Source organism: Pseudophryne corroboree, chromosome 1 (genome assembly GCF_028390025.1).
Source record: "Pseudophryne corroboree isolate aPseCor3 chromosome 1, aPseCor3.hap2, whole genome shotgun sequence".
Lineage (NCBI taxonomy): Eukaryota > Metazoa > Chordata > Amphibia > Anura > Myobatrachidae > Pseudophryne > Pseudophryne corroboree.
Window position 1 is genome coordinate 282,179,596 of NC_086444.1, and position 12,432 is coordinate 282,192,027.

Below are 12,432 nucleotides of genomic sequence, written 5' to 3' on the forward strand. Positions count from 1 at the left end.
AAAATGGTGCTGGATAGAGCTGTGAGGGCTAAGCCACGCCCCCTCATCGGCGCGGTTCAGTCCCACTCAAATCTACAAATTATACTGGCGGGGGTCCTATATTTAGTGCCTAGGCACTTTTAATAAACTTTTTTGCTAGTTTACAACTTCAGTGTTCATGCTGCCCAGGGCGCCCCCCCTGCGCCCTGCACCCTGCCAGTGCCGCTGTGTGTGTGTGTAAGCATGGCACGCAGCGCGACCGCTGCGCGGTACTTCAACACTGAAATCTTCTGCCATCACTGAAGTCTTCTTTTCTTCTTTTACTCACCCGGCTTCTTTCTTCTGGCTCTGCAAGGGGGGTGACGGCGCGGCTCCGGGAACGAGCAGCTAGCGTACCAAGTGATCAGACCCTCTGGAGCTAATGTCCAGTAGCCTAAGAAGCAGAGCCTTTGAACTCAGAGAAGTAGGTCTGCTTCTCTCCCCTCAGTCCCACGAAGCAGGGAGCCTGTTGCCAGCAGGTCTCCCTGAAAATAATAAACCTAACATAAAGTCTTTTCAGAGAAACTCAGTAGAGCTCCCCTGTGTGTGACCAGTCTCGCTGGGCACAGAATCTAAACTGGAGTCTGGAGGAGGGGCATAGAGGGAGGAGCCAGTTCACACCCAATCAAAGTGTTAAAGTGTGACTGTCTCCTGCGGATCCCGTCTATACCCCATGGTTCTTAAAGCATCCCCAGCATCCTCTAGGACGTATGAGAAATTGGCAATATGCCATTCACGACACGAAGTGTCAAGGAAAGGCTAAGGCCTTGGCCTATGTTCATGACTAGTGGCTCAGCCTCTCCTGAGGATGGAAGCCATCCTCCATCTCTAAAAATGTTAAAAAATTAAGCTTGTTAAAGCACAGGAAAAAACAACTGTGTGTTCAGAGATATCATAAATCCCAAGTGTCCAAGTGTGTCCATGGTTGCAAACTTGCAATGTCAAGGCCTGACATTCCCAAGACAGTATGGAAATAAGAGGCTCCTACCACCATTTGCACACCCCCTGCAAGTGCTGGGAGGAGCACTCACAGTCCAGTTGCTGATATTGAGATTGAGGATGTCACTGTAGAAGTACATCAGGATGAGGAGGGTATTGGCGTAGCTGGCGCTGAGTGGGAAGTTGACAATGAGGATTCTGATGGTGATGTGGTTTGTTTTAAAAAGGCACCAGTGGAGACAGTTGCTGTCCATGGGATGAAAAAGCCCATTGTCACGCCTGGGCAAAATACAAAAAAAAACCCACATCTTCGGTGTGGAATTATTTCTCCACAAATCCGGACAACAGGTGTTAACCGTGTGTTGCCTTTTAAATCCATAATAAGTAGGGGTAAAGGCATTAACCACCTAGGAACATCCTCCCTTACATGTCACCTGCAGTGCATTCATCAGAAGTCATTGTCAAGTTCAGAAACTTTAGGTAAGAGTGTAAGCAGTCTACTGACACCTAAATCCCTTCTTGCTGTTGTACCCAAGCTCCTGCAATCCACACCACCAGCTCCCTCAACGTCAATTTTCTCCTTAGTCAGGAACATAAGTAGTTCTGAAGGCCATGTCACTGGCATGACTGACAAGTCCTCTCCTATCTGGGATTCCTCCGGAGGATCCTTGAGTGGCCTACTGCTGCTACCACTGCTGTTGTTGCTGCTGGGAGTCGATCGTCATCCCAGAGAGGAAGTCAGAAGACCACTTATACTACTTAAACTAAGCAATTGACTGTCCTTTGCGAGGAAGATGAAATATGACAGCAGTCACCCTGCTGCAAAGCGGATTACTGAGGCCATAACAACTATGCTGGTGTTAGATGTGCATCCAGTATCCATTGATAGACGTACTGTGTCCCCGGTTTCAAGTCCCATCTAGATTCCAGTTCACTAGGCAAGCGATTCCCGGACTGTACAGGGACATTAAGAAAAGTGTCCTCAGTGTCCTGAAAAATGCGGTTGTACCCACTGTCCACTTAACTATGGACATGCGGACTAGTGGAGCAGGGCAAACTAATGACTACATGACTGTAACAGCCCACTGGGTAGATGTATTATCTTCCATAGCAACAACAGCAGTGGCACCAGTAGCAGCATCTCACAAATTGCAACTTGTTCCTAGGCAGGCTACGCTGTGTATGACTGGTTTCCATAAGAGGCACACCGCTGACAACCTCTTACGGAAACATAGAGACATCATCACACAATGGCTTCCCCAACTTAGACTCTCCTGGGGATTTGTGATATCTGACAATGCCACCAATATTGTGCATGTATTACATCTGGGCAAATTGCAGCATGTCCCATGTTTTGCACATACAATTAATTTGGTGGTGCAGAAGTTTTGGAAAAATGACAGGGGCATGCAGGAGATGCTGTTGGTGACCCAAAATTTTTTCGACATTCAGTGACTGCATGCCGAAGACTAGAGCACCAGCAAACACTCCTGAACATGCCTTGCCATCACCTGAAGCAATAGATGGTAACGAGGTGGAATTCAACACTCTATATGCTTCAGAGGATGGAGGAGCAGCAAAATGCCATTCAAGCCTATACATTCACCTATAATATAGGCAAAGGAGGGGGAATGCACCTGACTCAAGCACAGTGGAGAATGATTTCCGTGTTGTGCAAGGTTCTCCAACCCTTCGAACTTGCCACATGTGAAGTCAGTTCAGACATAGCCAGCTTGAGTCAGGTCATTCCCCTCATCAGACTTTTGCAGAAGCAGCTGGAGAAATTGAAGGAGGAGCTAAGAAGGAGCGATTCCGCTAAGTATGTGGGACTTGTGGATGGAGCACTTCATTTGCTTTTTTTTTTTTGTCTGGGCCCAAACAAACCAGTCATTTCAGCCACAGTCGTGTGGCAGACCCTGTCATTGAAATGATTGGTTTGTTAAAGTGAGCATGTCCTATTTATACAACATAAGGATTGGTGGGAGGGCCCAAGGACAATTCCATGTTGCACCTCTTTTTTTTCTTTGCATTATGTCCTCTTTGCGGTCTAGTTATTAAAACTGCCATCCTTTCTGCCACTGCAGTGCCACTCCTAGATGGGCCAGGTGTTTGTGCCGCCCACTTGTATCGCTTAGCTTAGTCATCCAGCGACCTCGGTGCAACCTTTTGGGCTAAAAACAATATTGTGAGGTGTTCAGAATAAACTGGAAATGAGTGGAAATGAATGTTATTGAGGTTAATAATACAGTAGGATCAAAATTACCCCCAAATTCTGTGATTTTAGCTGTTTTTATTGGGGGGGGGGGTTCAAAAAACATCCAGATCCAAAATTAAAACCAAAAAACCCTAAAGGGTGGTTTTGACAAAACCAATCCAGATCCAAAACACGAACGGAGATCCAGATCCAATACGAAAACACAAAACCCGAAAAGTGTCCGCCGCACATCTCTAATAAAAATATTAGAGATGAGCGGGTTCGGTTTCTTTGAATCCGAACCCGCACGAACTTCACTTTTTTTTCCACGGGTCCGAGCGACTCGGATCTTCCCGCCTTGCTCGGTTAACCCGAGCGCGCCCGAACGTCATCATGACGCTGTCGGATTCTCGCGAGGCTCGGATTCTATCGCGAGACTCGGATTCTATATAAGGAGCCGCGCGTCGCCGCCATTTTCACTCGTGCATTGAGATTGATAGGGAGAGGACGTGTCTGGCGTCCTCTCCATTAGAATAGAGATAGATAGATTAGATAGAGAGAGATTGTGCAGAGTCGCAGACAGAGTTAGTTTACCACAGTCAGTGACCAGTGCAGTTGCTAGTTAACTTTTATTTAATATAATATATCCGTTCACTTCTCTCTGCTATATCCGTTCTCTGCCTGAAAAAAAAAACGATACACAGCACAGTCAGTCACACAGTGTGACTCAGTCTGTGTGCACTCAGCTCAGCCCAGTGTGCTGCACAGTCATCAATGTATAAATTAAAAGCTTATAATTAATTGTGGGGGAGACTGGGGAGCACTGCAGGTTGTTAGCAGGAGCCAGGAGTACAATTATATTAATTAACAGTGCACACTTTTGCTGCAGGAGTGGTGACCAGTGCCTGACCACCAGTATAGTATTGTTGTATACTACTAATATCTCTTTAAATATCAACCAGTCTATATTAGCAGCAGACACAGTACAGTGCGGTAGTTCACGGCTGTGGCTACCTCTGTGTCGGCACACGGCAGGCAGTCCATCCGACCAGAATTGTATTATTTATTATTATATACCTACCACCTAACCGTGGTTTTTTTTTCATTCTTTATACCGTCATAGTGTCATCCTAATTGTTACGAGTATACTACTATCTCTTTATCAACCAGTGTACAGTGCGGTAGTTCACGGCTGTGGCTACCTCTGTGTCGGCACACGGCAGGCAGTCCGTCCGGCCAGAATTGTATTATTTATTATTATATACCTACCACCTAACCGTGGTTTTTTTTTCATTCTTTATACCGTCATAGTGTCATCCTAATTGTTACGAGTATACTACTATCTCTTTATCAACCAGTGTACAGTGCGGTAGTTCACGGCTGTGGCTACCTCTGTGTCGGCACACGGCAGGCAGTCCGTCCGACCAGAATTGTATTATTTATTATTATATACCTACCACCTAACCGTGGTTTTTTTTTCATTCTTTATACCGTCATAGTGTCATCCTAATTGTTACGAGTATACTACTATCTCTTTATCAACCAGTGTACAGTGCGGTAGTTCACGGCTGTGGCTACCTCTGTGTCGGCACACGGCAGGCAGTCCGTCCGACCAGAATTGTATTATTTATTATTATATACCTACCACCTAACCGTGGTTTTTTTTTCATTCTTTATACCGTCATAGTGTCATCCTAATTGTTACGAGTATACTACTATCTCTTTATCAACCAGTGTACAGTGCGGTAGTTCACGGCTGTGGCTACCTCTGTGTCGGCACACGGCAGGCAGTCCGTCCGACCAGAATTGTATTATTTATTATTATATACCTACCACCTAACCGTGGTTTTTTTTTCATTCTTTATACCGTCATAGTGTCATCCTAATTGTTACGAGTATACTACTATCTCTTTATCAACCAGTGTACAGTGCGGTAGTTCACGGCTGTGGCTACCTCTGTGTCGGCAGTCGGCAGGCAGTCCGTCCATCCATAATTGTATTATTATTATAATATATACCACCTAACCGTGGTTTTTTTTTCATTCTTTATACCGTCATAGTGTCATACTAGTTGTTACGAGTATACTACTATCTCTTTATCAACCAGTGTACAGTGCGGTAGTTCACGGCTGTGGCTACCTCTGTGTCGGCAGTCGGCAGGCAGTCCGTCCATCCATAATTGTATTATTATTATAATATATACCACCTAACTGTGGTTTTTTTTGCATTCTTTATACCGTCGTCATAGTGTCATACTAGTTGTTACGAGTATACTACTATCTCTTTATCAACCAGTGTACAGTGCGGTAGTTCACGGCTGTGGCTACCTCTGTGTCGGCAGTCGGCAGGCAGTCCGTCCATCCATAATTGTATTATTATTATAATATATACCACCTAACCGTGGTTTTTTTTTCATTCTTTATACCGTCGTCATAGTGTCATACTAGTTGTTACGAGTATACTACTATCTCTTTATCAACCAGTATACAGTGCGGTAGTTCACGGCTGTGGCTACCTCTGTGTCGGCAGTCGGCAGGCAGTCCGTCCATCCATAATTGTATTATTATTATAATATATACCACCTAACCGTGGTTTTTTTTTCATTCTTTATACCGTCGTCATAGTGTCATACTAGTTGTTACGAGTATACTACTATCTCTTTATCAACCAGTGTACAGTGCGGTAGTTCACGGCTGTGGCTACCTCTGTGTCGGCAGGCAGTCCGTCCATCCATAATTGTATTATTATTATAATATATACCACCTAACCGTGGTTTTTTTTTCATTCTTTATACCGTCGTCATAGTGTCATACTAGTTGTTACGAGTATACTACTATCTCTTTATCAACCAGTGTACAGTGCGGTAGTTCACGGCTGTGGCTACCTCTGTGTCGGCAGTCGGCAGGCAGTCCGTCCATCCATAATTGTATTATTATTATAATATATACCACCTAACCGTGGTTTTTTTATACCACCTAACCGTGGCAGTCCGTCCATAATTGTATACTAGTATCCAATCCATCCATCTCCATTGTTTACCTGAGGTGCCTTTTAGTTCTGCCTATAAAATATGGAGAACAAAAAAGTTGAGGTTCCAAAATTAGGGAAAGATCAAGATCCACTTCCACCTCGTGCTGAAGCTGCTGCCACTAGTCATGGCCGAGACGATGAAATGCCAGCAACGTCGTCTGCCAAGGCCGATGCCCAATGTCATAGTACAGAGCATGTCAAATCCAAAACACCAAATATCAGAAAAAAAAGGACTCCAAAACCTAAAATAAAATTGTCGGAGGAGAAGCGTAAACTTGCCAATATGCCATTTACCACACGGAGTGGCAAGGAACGGCTGAGGCCCTGGCCTATGTTCATGGCTAGTGGTTCAGCTTCACATGAGGATGGAAGCACTCAGCCTCTCGCTAGAAAACTGAAAAGACTCAAGCTGGCAAAAGCACCGCAAAGAACTGTGCGTTCTTTGAAATCCCAAATCCACAAGGAGAGTCCAATTGTGTCGTTTGCGATGCCTGACCTTCCCAACACTGGACGTGAAGAGCATGCGCCTTCCACTATTTGCATGCCCCCTGCAAGTGCTGGAAGGAGCACCCGCAGTCCAGTTCCTGATAGTCAGATTGAAGATGTCAGTGTTGAAGTACACCAGGATGAGGAGGATATGGGTGTTGCTGGCGCTGGGGAGGAAATTGACCAGGAGGATTCTGATGGTGAGGTGGTTTGTTTAAGTCAGGCACCCGGGGAGACACCTGTTGTCCGTGGGAGGAATATGGCCGTTGACATGCCAGGTGAAAATACCAAAAAAATCAGCTCTTCGGTGTGGAGGTATTTCACCAGAAATGCGGACAACAGGTGTCAAGCCGTGTGTTCCCTTTGTCAAGCTGTAATAAGTAGGGGTAAGGACGTTAACCACCTCGGAACATCCTCCCTTATACGTCACCTGCAGCGCATTCATAATAAGTCAGTGACAAGTTCAAAAACTTTGGGTGACAGCGGAAGCAGTCCACTGACCAGTAAATCCCTTCCTCTTGTAACCAAGCTCACGCAAACCACCCCACCAACTCCCTCAGTGTCAATTTCCTCCTTCCCCAGGAATGCCAATAGTCCTGCAGGCCATGTCACTGGCAAGTCTGACGAGTCCTCTCCTGCCTGGGATTCCTCCGATGCATCCTTGCGTGTAACGCCTACTGCTGCTGGCGCTGCTGTTGTTGCCGCTGGGAGTCGATGGTCATCCCAGAGGGGAAGTCGTAAGCCCACTTGTACTACTTCCAGTAAGCAATTGACTGTTCAACAGTCCTTTGCGAGGAAGATGAAATATCACAGCAGTCATCCTACTGCAAAGCGGATAACTGAGTCCTTGACAACTATGTTGGTGTTAGACGTGCGTCCGGTATCCGCCGTTAGTTCACAGGGAACTAGACAATTTATTGAGGCAGTGTGCCCCCGTTACCAAATACCATCTAGGTTCCACTTCTCTAGGCAGGCGATACCGAGAATGTACACGGACGTCAGAAAAAGACTCACCAGTCTCCTAAAAAATGCAGTTGTACCCAATGTCCACTTAACCACGGACATGTGGACAAGTGGAGCAGGGCAGGGTCAGGACTATATGACTGTGACAGCCCACTGGGTAGATGTATGGACTCCCGCCGCAAGAACAGCAGCGGCGGCACCAGTAGCAGCATCTCGCAAACGCCAACTCTTTCCTAGGCAGGCTACGCTTTGTATCACCGCTTTCCAGAATACGCACACAGCTGAAAACCTCTTACGGCAACTGAGGAAGATCATCGCGGAATGGCTTACCCCAATTGGACTCTCCTGTGGATTTGTGGCATCGGACAACGCCAGCAATATTGTGTGTGCATTAAATATGGGCAAATTCCAGCACGTCCCATGTTTTGCACATACCTTGAATTTGGTGGTGCAGAATTTTTTAAAAAACGACAGGGGCGTGCAAGAGATGCTGTCGGTGGCCAGAAAAATTGCGGGACACTTTCGGCGTACAGGCACCACGTACAGAAGACTGGAGCACCACCAAAAACTACTGAACCTGCCCTGCCATCATCTGAAGCAAGAAGTGGTAACGAGGTGGAATTCAACCCTCTATATGCTTCAGAGGTTGGAGGAGCAGCAAAAGGCCATTCAAGCCTATACAATTGAGCACGATATAGGAGATGGAATGCACCTGTCTCAAGTGCAGTGGAGAATGATTTCAACGTTGTGCAAGGTTCTGATGCCCTTTGAACTTGCCACACGTGAAGTCAGTTCAGACACTGCCAGCCTGAGTCAGGTCATTCCCCTCATCAGGCTTTTGCAGAAGAAGCTGGAGGCATTGAAGAAGGAGCTAACACGGAGCGATTCCGCTAGGCATGTGGGACTTGTGGATGCAGCCCTTAATTCGCTTAACAAGGATTCACGGGTGGTCAATCTGTTGAAATCAGAGCACTACATTTTGGCCACCGTGCTCGATCCTAGATTTAAAGCCTACCTTGGATCTCTCTTTCCGGCAGACACAGGTCTGCTGGGGTTGAAAGACCTGCTGGTGACAAAATTGTCAAGTCAAGCGGAACGCGACCTGTCAACATCTCCTCCTTCACATTCTCCCGCAACTGGGGGTGCGAGGAAAAGGCTCAGAATTCCGAGCCCACCCGCTGGCGGTGATGCAGGGCAGTCTGGAGCGACTGCTGATGCTGACATCTGGTCCGGACTGAAGGACCTGACAACGATTACGGACATGTCGTCTACTGTCACTGCATATGATTCTCTCAACATTGATAGAATGGTGGAGGATTATATGAGTGACCGCATCCAAGTAGGCACGTCACACAGTCCGTACTTATACTGGCAGGAAAAAGAGGCAATTTGGAGGCCCTTGCACAAACTGGCTTTATTCTACCTAAGTTGCCCTCCCACAAGTGTGTACTCCGAAAGAGTGTTTAGTGCCGCCGCTCACCTTGTCAGCAATCGGCGTACGAGGTTACATCCAGAAAATGTGGAGAAGATGATGTTCATTAAAATGAATTATAATCAATTCCTCCGCGGAGACATTGACCAGCAGCAATTGCCTCCACAAAGTACACAGGGAGCTGAGATGGTGGATTCCAGTGGGGACGAATTGATAATCTGTGAGGAGGGGGATGTACACGGTGATATATCGGAGGGTGAAGATGAGGTGGACATCTTGCCTCTGTAGAGCCAGTTTGTGCAAGGAGAGATTAATTGCTTCTTTTTTTGGGGGGGGTCCAAACCAACCCGTCATATCAGTCACAGTCGTGTGGCAGACCCTGTCACTGAAATGATGGGTTGGTTAAAGTGTGCATGTCCTGTTTTGTTTATACAACATAAGGGTGGGTGGGAGGGCCCAAGGATAATTCCATCTTGCACCTCTTTTTTCTTTTCTTTTTCTTTGCATCATGTGCTGATTGGGGAGGGTTTTTTGGAAGGGACATCCTGCGTGACACTGCAGTGCCACTCCTAGATGTGCCCGGTGTTTGTGTCGGCCACTAGGGTCGCTAATCTTACTCACACAGTCAGCTACCTCATTGCGCCTCTTTTTTTCTTTGCGTCATGTGCTGTTTGGGGAGGGTTTTTTGGAAGGGCCATCCTGCGTGACACTGCAGTGCCACTCCTAGATGGGCCCGGTGTTTGTGTCGGCCACTAGGGTCGCTTATCTTACTCACACAGCGACCTCGGTGCAAATTTTAGGACTAAAAATAATATTGTGAGGTGTGATGTGTTCAGAATAGGCTGAAAATGAGTGTAAATTATGTTTTTTGAGGTTAATAATACTTTGGGATCAAAATTACCCCCAAATTCTATGATTTAAGCTGTTTTTTAGGGTTTTTTTAAAAAAACACCCGAATCCAAAACACACCCGAATCCGACAAAAAAAATTCGGTGAGGTTTTGCCAAAACGCGGTCGAACCCAAAACACGGCCGCGGAACCGAACCCAAAACCAAAACACAAAACCCGAAAAATTTCCGGCGCTCATCTCTAAAAAATATATATACAGATCTAAAACCAAAACACGAGAAGGTTGATTTGCAAAACCAAAACATGAAAATTAAACCAGATCCAAAACAAAAACATGGGGTCAGTGCTCATCTCTACTGATTTTGGACCATGGATAGTCATAAATTGTAATATCAACATAAAGAATGTTGCAACTGGTCTAGGAAATGTGAGAATGCAGAATGAAGAAAAGGGAAAGAGAGAGGTGCTTGGAGAAGCAAGAGAGAGAGAGGGGGGAGAGAGAGTGAGATACTGACTTCGTCCTGGATACAGGTGGTTATTTTCTAACTTAAACTCCAACTTCCAAATGCATTAGACATAACAATCAATTATTTGTGTGACATATACATTATCCTATGTGGAACAAGACTCATGTAACATTACATTTTCACGCCAGCCTATACACAGAATAACTGACTGTAGCTACAATACTGTAATATACTATAGTATGACATAAAAGCCTCACACAATTTTAGCTGTGATTGCTAAAATAACTTTTGTTAAGTTGTTTTACTGCAATTATATTGCTGTACTGTTCTGGCTATTGATTTGTCATCTTCTGGCACTAAGTAGGTACTGTACCAAATTTTTATACGCTTTTCCAGTAAAAGGTTCCTACAAAAATGATGGGTGTCATTGGGGATACAAGTCTTGACTTGTCACTTAACTTGCTTCAAATTTGTTGTAGTTCCCCAGTAATAGCCTCTACTCTGAAACTCCATTAAAGTTTTATTTTTGTTCTAACTTTTGGATTTTGTGATGCTTTTATTATCACATCAGTTTTCTCTGGCAGTTGTGAAAATACATATCTGTTTCTTCTTATAAAAATTACTTTTACATATTTTTGGGCGATGTTGAAATCTTGTCTTTACCTTTGCAGCAAAAAATCATAGCCAATCTATATAGGCTGGGGGTTAGAGATATAGTCTAGCTTTCTTTCCCTTGCTTCAATATAAAGGCTGTCAAATAGAACTTTTACTCTGTTTTGGCAAACTCTGCGTGAATCTGACTGCAGCACCCGTTGCCATATGTTTAGAGTTTTGAGTTAATGTACATGTTACATCTGATATGCATTTGAAATATGTATTATTATTTTATTTTTTACAAAATTGTAGACTTTGGCCCATATCACATAAATACTTTGTTTGTATTTGATATGATCAGAACTTGCAAAACAATGTTATAAGAAAGAAAAAAAGTTAAATCATTAGTGCTTCTGTAAAAATAAATAGATAATAATAATAATAATTCATAAATGTGAAACGCACATCTAACATACTATTTCATAGTGCACAGGTAGAACTTTCATTTTCTTAGCAAATGCTTTGCAGAATTATATAAACCATAAGTAATTATTATAGTATAAAAGGATAAGTCTAAATTTGATTTTAATTGATTTTATGTAAGTGTAAAAAATCTCTAGCCAATCTTTAACCTTTGGCTAGCTGCATCGCACCCTGTTGCAGAGTATATCTACTGTAAATGGTACAATTTTATGCCTTTCTTTAGTGGGAATGCAATCACCTGTTTCCCACTCACCATCTACCACCAACAGTGGTTTAAAATAAATAGCAGGAGAAGTTAGTAATCACACTATGCAGTTTAAATCTGATAAATCAGGGTAGTGAACATTGTGGTAGGGACCAGGATATTAATTTCCATTAGAATAGAGCTAATGGGACATATCCAATTAGGTGCAGGGTTTACTGCTTGGGGAAAAGTTTGGGGTTTAACGCCTAGAACTATTCAATAATTCTGTATTTTCCCCACACGGTAGTCCCTCAGAAAACGCATGGTAACCCATAGATTCTGAATAAAATGCTGGAATCTATAGGTCACCCCATGCATTAAAACCCAGCAGGCACATTTTAGCACTGAGGCTGCAAGGAAAAAATCCTTGCTACACCATACGCAGGGCTGCTAAATTTAATTGGCCAACCTGTGGCTATCCTGATGTTATGAAACTACAAATCCCAGCATGCCCTACAACAGTTTTGCTAGTAGGGAATGCTAAAACTCTGGCAGGGCAGGCCGGAATGTGTAGTTTCCCAAAAACTGGAGAGCCACAGGTTGACCAAGCCTGGAATAGGTCCAGGCCGACAAATAGCCACAGGATATGCCCATAATATATTGTTTGCCTATTTAACCTATAAAGAAATATTGATTTGGTGGACATATACTTTAATTTGCAAAATGTTCACCATTAAATGGGCCTCATTCTCATATATACAGAGTTATTGTACATGGACAACTTTGCCAATAA